Raw genomic sequence first — 12,521 nt, 5'->3', positions numbered from 1 at the left:
TCCTGAGCTAGCCCCACAAGGAGCCAGGACCTGCTGAGATGATGCCTGCTCCTTTCCTGCCTGGTCTACTTCTGCCCTTGGCCCACTCCCTCTGTTCTCAACATAGCAGCCAGAGTCGGCTAAGCTGTAAGATTAAAAAATAATAAATAATAAAAAGAAAACTTGTAAGATAGTTCATGCCATCCCTGCTCAACCCCTTCCAGCAGTTCCCCAGCCTCCTTCAAGTATAGGCCACAATGCTCACCACAGCCAAGAGGCCCTACTCAATCCTGCCCATTCCCCCACCCCCATCTCCTACCACCCTCCACCCTCCCTTCATGCCCCTCCCACCACACCAGCCTCCTGATTATTCCTTGGACACACCAGGAACATTCCAGCCTCTGGGCCTTTGTACCTACTGTTCTTCAAGTATAGGCCACAATGCTCACCACAGCCAAGAGGCCCTACTCAATCCTGCCCATTCCCCCACCCCCATCTCCTACCACCCTCCACCCTCCCTTCATGCCCCTCCCACCACACCAGCCTCCTGATTATTCCTTGGACACACCAGGAACATTCCAGCCCCAGGGCCTTTGTACCTACTGTCCCTACTGCCAGGAATGCCCTGACTTTACCTTTCTGTGCCTTGGCCTCCTCATCCACAGCATGGGGTAAAAGTAGTACTGGCCTCACAGGGCTGCGGGAAAGATTTGCTCTCACAATTCACACAAAGCTCTAAGAACAGACTTTGTGCCTGCAGGGCTCCAATCCATGGCCTGGGGAGGTGGCTGGAGGTGGGTGGGGGCTGAAGGTCTGGGCCCCCAGCATCAGAATGCTACAGGCCAGCCAGCTGACTACAAGGCCTACTCCAGGCTCAGCCTTGGTCAGCTGACTAGAAACCTGGGGTTCAACTAGTGTTCCTGGGAGGGACACCCTTTGTACCCCATGAGGCCCTCAGTCTGCTCCCTAACCACCATGGGTCTCTCTCATTGGACACCCCACTCCACATGCCAACATGGCTCCTAGACAGCCTTTTCCTAATGAGGCTTCCAGCCACCAGGCCAATCTGAATGGCCAGGCATGGCCCCCACTGGACAGGGAGGGATGGTGGGGCAGCCAACCCACATGCCAGGGCTCCCTGCCCACCCGCTAGCCGAGAGGGGCAAAGGTGGGGGTCAGGGCTGACAGGTCAGTGGCCTCGCTGCATCCAGGGCTCTCTGGTTGGGTAGGGGTAGCTGGGCTGGATCTGAATGAGGATCTTGCTGCTGGCCAGCTGGCTGGCTGTGGAGGGGCTTCATCATGCCCCCATGGGCCCTCCCACCCACCTGGTTCTATCCTGCCTCTAATGGCTCAGAACCCCAGTCAAGCAGGGCCAAGGATTTGGGGCTTTTTCTGCCTGGAGAGGAGTGGGCCCTCTAAGGGGTCTCCCCCCAAGACTGCTGGCCTGGGGGCCTGCTGCAGGGGCTGGGAGCCTGGTAGCCACCTTGTGGGGGTGAGCACAAGACTTCTGGGGAGAGCCTTCCCTCCACTCCCCCTCCCCCTGGCTTCCTCCTCCAAACACATGTTTCCAGTCCCCTCTCAGGCCCCTCTCCCCCTCCCCCAGCCCCTTCCCATTTCCTCTCAGAGGCCCTCACTCGCATGTGGAACTCATTAGGAGACCCTCAGAGCTTGTAACCCAACTCTGGCCTGGGCTTGAGGAGGGGGCCCTGTCCACAGCCCCCATGCTGAGAGGACCAGCCTCCCTGTCTGGCCCCTGTCTGGCCCTGTGCAGCCTTGAGCTAGAGACCACAGGAGCTGGTCATGGCCAAGAGCTGGCTGGTGCTGGTTGGGGGAAGCTGGCCAGGCTCCGACTCATCTCTGCCCGGTACCCATTTAATCATCCTAGCCTCCCAGGAGCCGGGCTGGGATGGCAGTCGGACCTGCTGGTGAAAAGCAGACCTCAGGGCGCCTAGAGCCGGCCAGAGGGAGGGTGTGGGGTTCTGAGCAGCTACTTGATGATCCTCAGCTTCTCATCTGAAAATGAGAAAGGAAGTCCAGGGAAGAGAACATGGTATGAGCAGCCACTGGGCAAGACAAGGCTATTTTCTCTCCTGAAGGACAGGCTGAGTGCACAGTCCCATGGGCTGGGAGTGGAGATTATGCAAAAAACTGATGCTATGGTCACCAGAGTTTGGGAATTGCCAGATGAACAAAATTAAGCCAGCTATATCCCTGCAGGACTTCTCAGAGCCTTTAACACACTCCTATGCTATGCAGCTGGGGCCACAGAGTTCACAGTGTTTTTCAGACATTTGACCACATGACCCTCTCTATGAGGTGGGCCTAGTGTTCTATGGATCCCACTTTGGACAGTTCTACAGGAAGAGCCCTGGGGAGGCAGGAGCCATGGGTCAAAGACCCCTGATGGGAAAGCTCCCTGAGGGTCAGAGCAGGGGCTGTTGTCTGCTGGGTCTGAGCAAAGGGTGGGAATCGAATGGTGGTGACAGCTAAGGAAGGGTGAGGAGGCAGCAGGGGGCTGGTGTGGCTGAGACTTGGAGGTAGGACCAGGCTGGAGCTGGGCCAGGGCCTGGTGACTCCGCTTCCCTCCCTCATGGCAGGTAGGTAGGCAGGGGTGGACACAGAGGCAGAGGCATGAGGCTGGTGGGCAGGGCCTTGCCCCATGGGGTGTTGGGCATGTCCATGGCCCCACATCAGCCTCAGGACAGGACAGCCACCAGCTGCAGGTTCAGAAGAGTTGCTGTCTCCTCTGTCTCTGTTTTTCTTCCTGTTGGAGCCAGCCTCTCTGCTCAGAGTCCGTTCTGCCCACACTCCCCGGCACAGCTGCTTACAAGCCCCCTTCCCAGGCCTCCCCTCCAGGACCCCTTCCCACAGGGGTCACTGCCTGCCCCCGGGGCCCTCTCCCCACTGTCCAGGCATAAGAGGGCTCAGCAGGGGGACATGAGCTCAGCCCTGGACTGGAGCCTTCACACGGCATGTTTCCTCCTGCCTCAAGCAGCCTCGCATGGTGTACAGTACCCCATTCTATAGAGGAGGAAACAGGCCTGGAGAGGGGAGGCCGGTGGTGGAGTCAGCATTACAGGCAGGCTCCCCAGTCTCCACCTCTCCCATCTTACCCATGCCCTGTCCCAACACACATGGCACACTCACACCTTGGTCATCTGAGGGCCACAACGGGTTGTCCGGCTATGTCCAGCGCAGGGTCTGGCAGGTGGTCAGCACTTGACCTCGTCTGGTACAGGTGTCAGGCCAAGGCACTCCTGCAGTGCATGGGGGTGGTTGGGAGTCTGTGCCCAGCTCCTTAGGCGAAAGAGACCCTTCCCTCTGACAGTTCCGAGGCAGAACCTGCCTAGCTGCCCCGCACCCCTGGGAGTTAGGGTAGGCAGAAGGTATTGCCTCACTTTATAGATGAAGAGGCTGGGGCACCTCCAGGGGCCACCCAAGTCCACAGCAGCACCCCAGATCCGGGGGTTCCAGCTGCCTCCTACGTGGGAGCTCTGTGTCCCAGTAGTGCTCATGGCCTGGGGAATTCAGCCACTCCCCAGCCTGAGTTCTTGGGCCTGGCCTGTTGTTTCTGGGGAGGTTTTGACAGAGAGTTCCAGCTCTGGCCAAACTGCCTTCTCAATGCCTCACGGCCACCAGCCCTGGTCTCGGAGCCACCCCTATGGCTCAGGCCAGAGGGCTGTCCCATCTGGCAGTGGGGGTCAGGGCAGTGCTGGCTTCTAATGGGAGATTGCATAAGCCATGGCAAGGGGCAGGGAGGTGGGAAGGGGGCCTTAAGCAGAGCTGATCCCTGGTCCTCCCTGTAACAACCTCAGAGGGCCCCACTAGGAGCCCTGAGAGTTCACTGGTCCCTCTTCTCTCCCAGAGAACCCTAGTCTTTGCAGGGAGGGAGTATCCCAGGTTTGAGGGCATGTACCCCTCTGGCAGGAATAGGGCTGGGTGAGGCCACATCAAGAAGGGGAGTTCCCCAGACTGTTTCCTAGTGCTGCCACCCGTGCCTGCCTACCTGAGAACATGGCACATAGAGCTCCAGGCGACCTCTGGACAGCTGAGCCCATATGGGATGGTGCTGGGCATGAAACCTAGAATAGGGCTGAGTGCTGAGGCCTCAACACAGCAACCTTGTGTCAGGGCCAGGCCAGCTGGTTCCCAGGCCATTTCCCCAACCTCATCGTGGTCACATGATCACCATCACTGTCACCATCAATGCCTTATAGGAGGAATTCCTGAAAAACGGCTGTGTGGACTGATGGGGAGGGGACCAGACAGGCCCAGGCTGGCAGTAGGCAGATGCAAATGAGGCAATTAGGCCTGGCAGCTACAGTGAGACCTACCAGGCACCGCCCTTTGGCCCACCGGAAGCAGACCCAGCCCAGACCCCTGGCACATCCGCCTGCCAGGTGCTTTGGGAATTCCCAGCCCCCTTCGCCCTCCCAGCCTCAGAGGTTGGATTGGCTTTACTGTCAGGAGCCTGCCACTGCTGGCTCTCCTAATCAAAAAGCCATAGCTGGTTTGGCAAAGACGGACCAGGGCATCACCCCGGACTCCACCATTGCTCCTTGCCTTTGCTCTGGCTGGGAATCCCTGCCCGAGTCACCCTCCTGCCCCCCACCCCTGCTCAAACCACTGGGGCTCCAGGCCCTTCCTGGCAGAGGTGGCTTCAGAAGGATCAGAAGCTTCAAGTGGGAGGCCAAGGGTGATACGGTGGCCAGAGGCCAGCAGCCAAGGACCCCTGCTCCCCTAAAGCCCTGGCTTCCATCCCTCAGAGCCCCAGGTGGGCTCATGAGGTGCTGCCCACAAGCCCTAAAGTGTCATAAGATGGAGGGGAGATCAACCCAGGGCAAAGGTTCTGGTGAGCGGCATGCAAGAGGAAAGGGCTCACCTTGACCTATGACTTTGGGGCAGGGAACCAGCCCAGCCAAACTTACCTGAGTCCTTTTCCTCTCTCCTCTGCCTTCCTCCAAACCCCAAGGATATCAGAGCCAGCTGCCTGGTTTCTTGGGGCTGTTGAGCTGTTTCTCCTGGCCCTCTAGGGATGACCTCAGTGTCAGCAGATGGGGCTTCCCCCACCCATCCCAGCCCCTCTTCCAGGCTTGAGAGTGGTGGTATGCAGGACTGGAACCCAGGCTTGGGACCTGAGGGACCCTTGGGTCCACCAGGAGGTGGGAGTTTGGGCTCAATTTGCAGAGGAAGGATAAGCTGCACCAGAGTTGGGGGTGGAGTGCTCTCTCTGAAACAGGGAAATTGAGGCCTGCAGCCCAAGGACAAGGATGAGGCCCTGCCAGGCATGGTGGGAGCGGGGAGCCATCCCTTCATGGTAAGAAGCCTTCTGACTCTGGGCAGGTCATGCAGGACTGGCTGAGGCCCAGGTGGAGAATGGAAGTGAGAGGTTTCTGGAATCCTCCAGTGTGGCAGAGAAGAGCCAAAGGCATTTTAAATCACAGGACCATGTGCTCATGGCTGACAACACAGAGTCCAGAAGAAAGGTGGGATCCCACTTCCCGGTGCCCCCCCTGGCTCTGGAGGATGAGCTGGTTTGGGGGGAAGGATAAGCAGGTAGTCAAAGGAAAGAGCCAGGACAGGAGGGCTCCAACAAGCAGACCAGTGAGTGCAAAGGCCCTGAAGAGAGAGCAAGATGATGTAGGGGCCTGGGCTGGGCAACCAGAGAATCCTGGACCCTGATGGGAGGCGAGGAGGTGGAGAGAGGGGCCATGCCAGATCACTGAGGGCCATGCTGGCCTGTGCCCGGATGGTGAGAAGCTTCAGAGCAGGGGAGGACCAGGTCTGATTCTCAAAATATCCCTCTGGGGCTTCCCTGGTGGCGCAGTGGTTGAGAGTCCGCCTGCTGATGCAGGGGACACGGGTTCGTGCCCCGGTCCGGGAAGATTCCACATGCCGCGGAGTGGCTGGGCCCGTGAGCCATGGCTGCTGAGCCTCGGAGCCTGTGCTCTGCAATGGGAGGGGCCGCGGAGGTGAGAGGCCCGCATGCCGCAAAAAAAAAAAAAGATCCCTCTGGCTGCTGGGTGGGGAGGCTGCGAAGAAGGCTAGGGAGATGGTCCACGGGAGAGATAGGAGGGCCTGGACTGTGTAGTGAAAGTGGACAGATTCTGGGTAGGGAAGGATTAGCCATGGAAGTAGAAAGAGCATTTGATAGCACACATGCTATGTGCAGGATACAGCCCCCTCTCCTTATGGGGCGAGTAGCTTGCCCATACCCCCACCCTGGCAGTGTTGGCCCCCTTCCACCCCAGTGATGGGAAACAGCTGGTAGAGCAAGGGGTTCCCTGTAGAGCCTGGAGCCAGGTAAGAGCCAGCTGGAAACCCCTGGGTTGGGGGAAAGGAGCTCTGGGTTGTTAGTCTGGGGCCCAGCCCCCTGCCATAGCTGGGGTTGTAACCATGGCCCTTAGTTTCCCCACCTGTCAAATGAGTTGACAGCCCTCCCAGGGCTGGTGCAAAGCCTGGACACGGGGCCAGAAGGAAACAAGACTTGAAACCGTCAGGTGGGCTCCTGATCAGTAAGACCACAGGGGCCTGTGTGTGGGAGCCCCAGGCAGGCATATCCACCCTCCTACCAGACCGTCCTTCCCACTTGCTTGTGTTTATGTGTTTCCTTCCCATCACCTGGGCCACAATGACTCACCCCAGGCCCCATGGGTAAGTGAGTAACTGGCTGGGGCTGGAGCCAGGCCCTTGGGCAAGACATTTCCCTTCCTAGGCCTCAGTTTTCTCACCTGTAGAATGGACAGACAAGCCCTGCTCTACTCACCTCACTGGGGACACTGGGGCAATGCGGGGCTGAGCTGGCGAACACTGCACTGGCATGAGGGCCATGGGGTAGGGCCTTTGTGCTGGGATCAGGCCTGCTTGACATCAGTCCCAAGGCAGCCAGCCCCGAGCAGGCCTTGAAATGTTCACTTGCCCAGGCTGACCAGCCCAGCAGACCCCCATACTCTAAGGGGAACCCCATGCCCAAGACAGCTTGGAACAGAGGGCAATTGGGGTCATGAGGAAGGCCTGGCTGGGCCCCAGGACTCTGCATGACCACGTGGGGGACTCCAGTGATGAAGGGAGGCTCACACAGGGGAAGTCACAGAGGGGAGGCTCCACTGGGTAGAGAGTGGAAAATGCTGGGCCCTGCAGGGGAGGACTCGGAGCAGGAGCAGACTCTGCTGTGGTTAAGCAGGGCAGGCTTCCTGAGGCCATGGCCCCTCAGAAGCTGGAGATAATTTCGGGGGTGGGCATGGAATGAGGAAGTGTGTGGAGGCAAGGGTGCTGTGTCTGGGCACCGAGTAGGAAGCAGGAGGTGGTCAGAGTGAAGTGAGCTGGGGGTGGGGACAGAGAAGCATAGCTGGTCTGGCTATGAATTGAGACGTTAGCAAAAAGGTTTTACCTCCCGTGTCTACCACAGTTGATCACCTGGTCCTGCCTGCTTGGAAGGGTTTTCAGGCCAGAGGATGGTTCAGCAAGTCCTGTGATTGACTAGTAATGCCTGCCAGGGATGAAACGTGGCCGAGTGGTGAGTCTTCCACACTGAGGCAGGCCCCAGTGGGCTGGTGTGTGGCTGGGAAAGGCATGCTCTCAAGTGAGTAGCCCCAGGGAGTCCACCTGGGGAGGTTGGCCAAGCCTGCAGTCACTGCTGGGTGGGGAGCAGGGAGAGAGGAATTACATATGTCTAGTTCCCCCTCTGAGGTCCCACTTCACTGCCCTGCACACTCCCTTGCTCAGGGCAGGTGCTCAGAAAATGAGCCTGAATGGGAGGGGAGGCTCCTGCAGAGGCAAGGCTCTCTTCGCTCTTCCCCTCCACCCTCTCCAGGTGGCTTTGGGGAGTTCCCAGATCTTCTAGGCCCTGGCTTCCATCCTGCCAGGTTTTGTTCTCTGATTTTCCTGGGTGTGGCCCTCTCTCTCACCTGCTCCCCAGGGCCCTGACCTCCTACCCCCTCTGCCCCAACACCTGGGCAGGGCAGGGAGAGGGTGGATAGGCTGGGCCCCCAGCAGCAGAGCTGTCCCAGGCAACAGCTTCCCTGTGCCATGCTGCCATCACCCAGGCAGGGTCTGGCAGCCCCCTGCTGGGAGGTAGGCCGGGATGGACTTCTGTTCCATCCAGAACTAGTCACCACGGAGATCCCAGCAATGGCTAATATGGAAGGGTGAGCCCAGTTGACTGGAGGGCTGTGGGAGAAGAACATGGATTCCATCAGCCTGTAACAGCCCCTCCGGGTTATCTGTCTGTGGGCACCCCTCCAGCAAGAGTGGCAAGTGCCCACACATACAGGGTCTGTTTGCATGTGTGCATATCACAGTGAGTGTGTGTGTACATGTGTACTGTACATTTCTGCACTGGTGCATAGGTCTGTATTTGTGTATTTCTACGTACACGCTTATGTGCCTGTGAGCATATATGCATGTATAGGTAGATCTATGGGTGTTTGGGCCTGTCTTATGTGTCCTTACGTGTGTGTGTGTGTGTGCGTGCGTGCACATGCATGGATGTGTACAGCCAGGAGTTCTGTGCAGGGCAGGAGAGTTGCCAGGCTTTTCACAGTCCACTCCTGGCCTGGCTTAGACACTACTTGTTCTGACTGTAACCCAGGCAGGCACCTCACCAAGGGATGCGGGAGAAGCTGTCCCAAGGTTCAGGGGCAAGCATAGTGACCCCTAGTCTGGGTTTCAGGCAGGGCTCTGATGGCACATCTCCCCCAGCCTAGTGGAGCTGCCCTTGGCAGAGACTAGCTCTGTCACCAGCAGCAGGCATCACGGACTGGAGTGCCCTGCCCCAGCCCCTGCTCCAGCCCCTGCTCAGCTCTCATAGTGGGAAATAGACCTTGATTGGAAAGCTGCCCTCCTGGAAGCAAGCAGGAGCTCATCCCAAATTTGTGCTAGCCTCTTTAGGGTAGGAGGGCAAGAAACTGACCCTCCTCCCCTCCTGCCCCTCCAGCATATGCCATTCAAACATGCTGGCCCATCTCTAAGAAATCCAGGGGCAACAGTGAGAAAAGGAAAGTCTGCTTCCAAGATGCTTAAACTATTCTTGGTGACACAGCTCCTAGGTCACCATGCCATGTGGACATGTGTTTGGGGGGGGTGGTACACACCAGTTCATATCTGTTCAGTTCACATCAAACATCCCACCATCACAGCTAAGCCTTGCCGGGCTGGGAAGCCCCCTTCACTGTGTGGCTCTGGGGCTGGATATGTGCAGACAGGGTAGGTAGCTCCAAACGTGCCTCATGGGTTTGGGCCTGGCAACTGGGGGATGAGGGATGAGACAGAGACGGCAGGAGGAGAAATGGCCTTGAGGAGGGGCAGGCATACCATTGGACATCCAAAGGGAGAAAGTCTGGTGGGCGGTGTAACCATGACTGTGATAGAGTCCAGAGCAAAGTTGGGGGGCAGGGGTCCTGGGATCACAGAACAGGGGGGCTAATCTAGCCTGGAGGATCAGAGGAAGCCTCCCTGAGGGTGACAACTGAGCTGGGATATTCTAGAAGGCAGGCAAAAGGTGAGGGCGAAAAAATGTCCTGACTGAGGGAAGAGCATGTGCAAAGGCCTGGAGGGGTGTGGGAGAGGGGTACAGCCCGCAGAGAGTTCAAACACACCCCACCCGCAGCTCCCCTCCTGAGACCCAATCACCCCCAGGGACTCACACCTGTTCTGGGGCCCCCCTGCCCCTCAGGGAGACCCTAGTGAGTGGGGCACCTCTCCCAGGGGCTGCAGGTGAGGGAGGGTCTGAACCTTGAAGGGCAGGAAAGGCCACATTCCTGAGGAGGAGGAATGTCTTTGATCCCATGCTCTCACCCAAGGTACCAGGTCCCCTCTCCCAGTATCCTTGAGGGAGGGTCACAGGTGCAGAGCAAGGCCCTGGGCAGGGGCAGCTCTGGCCTCTTGCTGTCTGACCATAGGCAAGTTCTTGTTATGCTCTGAGCCATGTATGTCAGAGGGTTCTGTGTCTGTCCCTTGCCCCCTTCCCTAACACCCAAGGGCAGCCCTGCTGGGATCCACTTTACGCATTGTGTCTAGCGGTTCAAGACTGTAGGCAGGGCTTCCACTCAGGAACCAAGGCTTTGCGGCTCTCCTCCAGCCAGGGTAATGGGGGCCCAGGACCACTGCAGCATCTCCCATGGTCAGGCTAATTCTCTTCCACCCCTTTGCTCCCCCTGTCACCCCCTCCCCAGATGCTCTCCCTTCTCCTGTACTCAGTCAAACCCTGCCTCTTTTTACATCCCTGCGGGAGGATGCCCCCCACCCCGCAGGGAGTCTTCCCAATTCCACACATCCTCACAGGTCTCTCCTCCAGGGTAGCTGTCCCCGCTAGAGGAGTCCAGAGGGTGAGGGAGACTAGGGAGCCATCACAAGCTAATGTGAGGGGTGGTGGGCCTCCTCCCCTCTTCCGGGAGGGGCTTCCTCGCACACGGGGAATGGAGACTGGGGGGGCACGGTGGAGGGTCCCCTCGCAGTTGTGCCCCCACTAGTGAGAACAATGGTCAACTCCTCATCAGGCACTGCTGTAGGTGAAGCTCCAAAAGGCCCCCAACAAGCCCGTTGAGGAATGACTCACTGGCCAGCAGGTCCCCTCCCTTGTGGGTCTGCTCAGGCCTTTTGAGTGAGGTGCTGGTTGTCTCCATCCCTGACAACCAGCACCTGGACTACCGGCTAAGGGGCCTGGCTTCAGAGAACCACCCTCCCAGGCTGACAGATTTGTGGTGGACTGGTTGGGCAGTGTCCAGACCAGCACGATCCCACGTGGGGAAAACTGAGGCCCAGAGAGGTGGGAACCATACTCGGGCCACACAACACGTCAGCAGGTGGCAGGGCAGAATCCATATCTGGGCCCCTCAGGCCCCGGGAGCCCTTTCCACTCGTCCTAGGTCCCCAGGGAAGTAGGCTCTGCCCAGCAACCCTAGGACAAGCCTGCGCGGGAGACCAGAGACCTGATTCTCCTATCACCTCTCTGGGCATCGAATCTTGGGTGATAAGGCCACCTATGACTGCAGTGCTGTCATCTTGCTGGGAGTGTGACTGTGGGAGAGATCCCTGCTTCTTTTCGACACAGCCCTGCAGCGGGATGAAACCCTTCACATAGACTATCCTTCGCATGGATGACAAAGGGGGGGTGGGGGGAGGGAGGTGGGCAGCGGGGACTAACCCAGGGCCGCCCCTCTTCGTGCCTTCCTGTCAGCGGAAAGCTCAAATCCTGCGGGTTCCAGAAGCACTCCCTTCGGCAAATCTCAAGCGCCACCGCCCTTCATCTCTGACGCTAACCTCCCTCCAGCTGGGTGTAGAGGCAAGGTGGTGGTGAGCTGACCAGCCTCGGGCAGAGTGGGAAGGATAAACCCCAAGGATGTGGGAGCACTCCACCCAGCAGGGAACGGACCAGACGAACCGCAGGATCAGCCGCGAGCTCCCTCCCGACACAGACAACCCTGACTCAGTAGGGAAAGTGCGGCAGGCCCTGCGCACGCGCACCGTTCGAGTCGAGCCGCTTTGTTCCAGCGCTACCTGCGGATCCATTCACCTACTCCGCCTAGGCAGCCTGCGAGCCGATACACAGCGCTCGCTGAGACCCCGCCCACTTCCCGCGCTGGGTGGAACTTTCGGCGGGCCCCGCCTTCCTCTCTCCGCCCCACCGTCTCCTTCGGCCGCGATTGGCCACCTGCGTGACGCACTCCCGCCTACCACGAAAGTTGATTGGTGCGTTGGGAGGTGGGAGGAGGAGAGCCGATTAAAGAGGATCCCCCCCAGCACCCGCTCCCGTGGAAAAGTCACGTGGCGCTTCACTCGGCGCCTGTCACCACCCCGCTTGTGAAGCTTCCTTAAAGGGCCCGCTCTCTCTTCCCAGGTCGTTTCAGGATTTCTTCACCCCTGCCCGTGGAGGGTGGCACGGGCTTGGGCCGTCCTACTCCGCCAGTTGCCTAGGTGCTGATCTCCCCTCAGGCCTGCTGGGGTGAGACTACCTTCAGGTCTTCAAGCGTGTAGCCCTCATTGGGACTATGCAAGTTGCCAGAAACGGTGACCGCCTAAGCACAGGTCATGGCACGTAGTAGGCGTTCAATTTCCATTTGTTGAATGAACTCGCTGAGAATGAATGAATGGCGTTGACAGGAGGAGGGGGCTTTGGCTCAGCCTGATCGCCCCTTCCCTCCGCCCCATCCCCGGGGAAACTCTGCTTCCGTGAACGTAGGAAGGGGATGCCACGCGCAGGACGCCCCCAGGGCAGCCCTTCAGGGTAGGGCACAGAAGAGCTGGGAGCGCGGGATAGGGGAACCGAGAGGGTCTTGGCCGGGCCCCCAGGCGAGTCATAATCAGTTCTGGGCCAGGCGAGAATGCAGCAGCGCTGAAGCGGGGCGAAGGCCGGGGCGCAGGTCTCCGGGCACACGGGACCGCTCGCGCGCCCACGTACCCCGTGGGGAGGGGCGGCGGAGGTACGGCGCCTTTAAGCTCGGGCGCCGGCCCCGCGGCCCCGCCCCCCGGAGGACGCCTCGGCGCGCGGCCGTCCGAGACGCCGTTTAATTGGGGCTGTCAGGCCGCGGCGCGCGCGGAGGGCC

The sequence above is a fragment of the Neophocaena asiaeorientalis genome, unplaced genomic scaffold (assembly GCF_003031525.2).
Source record: "Neophocaena asiaeorientalis asiaeorientalis breed wild unplaced genomic scaffold, Neophocaena_asiaeorientalis_V1.1 scaffold251, whole genome shotgun sequence".
Classification (NCBI taxonomy): Eukaryota; Metazoa; Chordata; class Mammalia; order Artiodactyla; family Phocoenidae; genus Neophocaena; species Neophocaena asiaeorientalis.
This window is presented reverse-complemented; position numbering follows the sequence as displayed.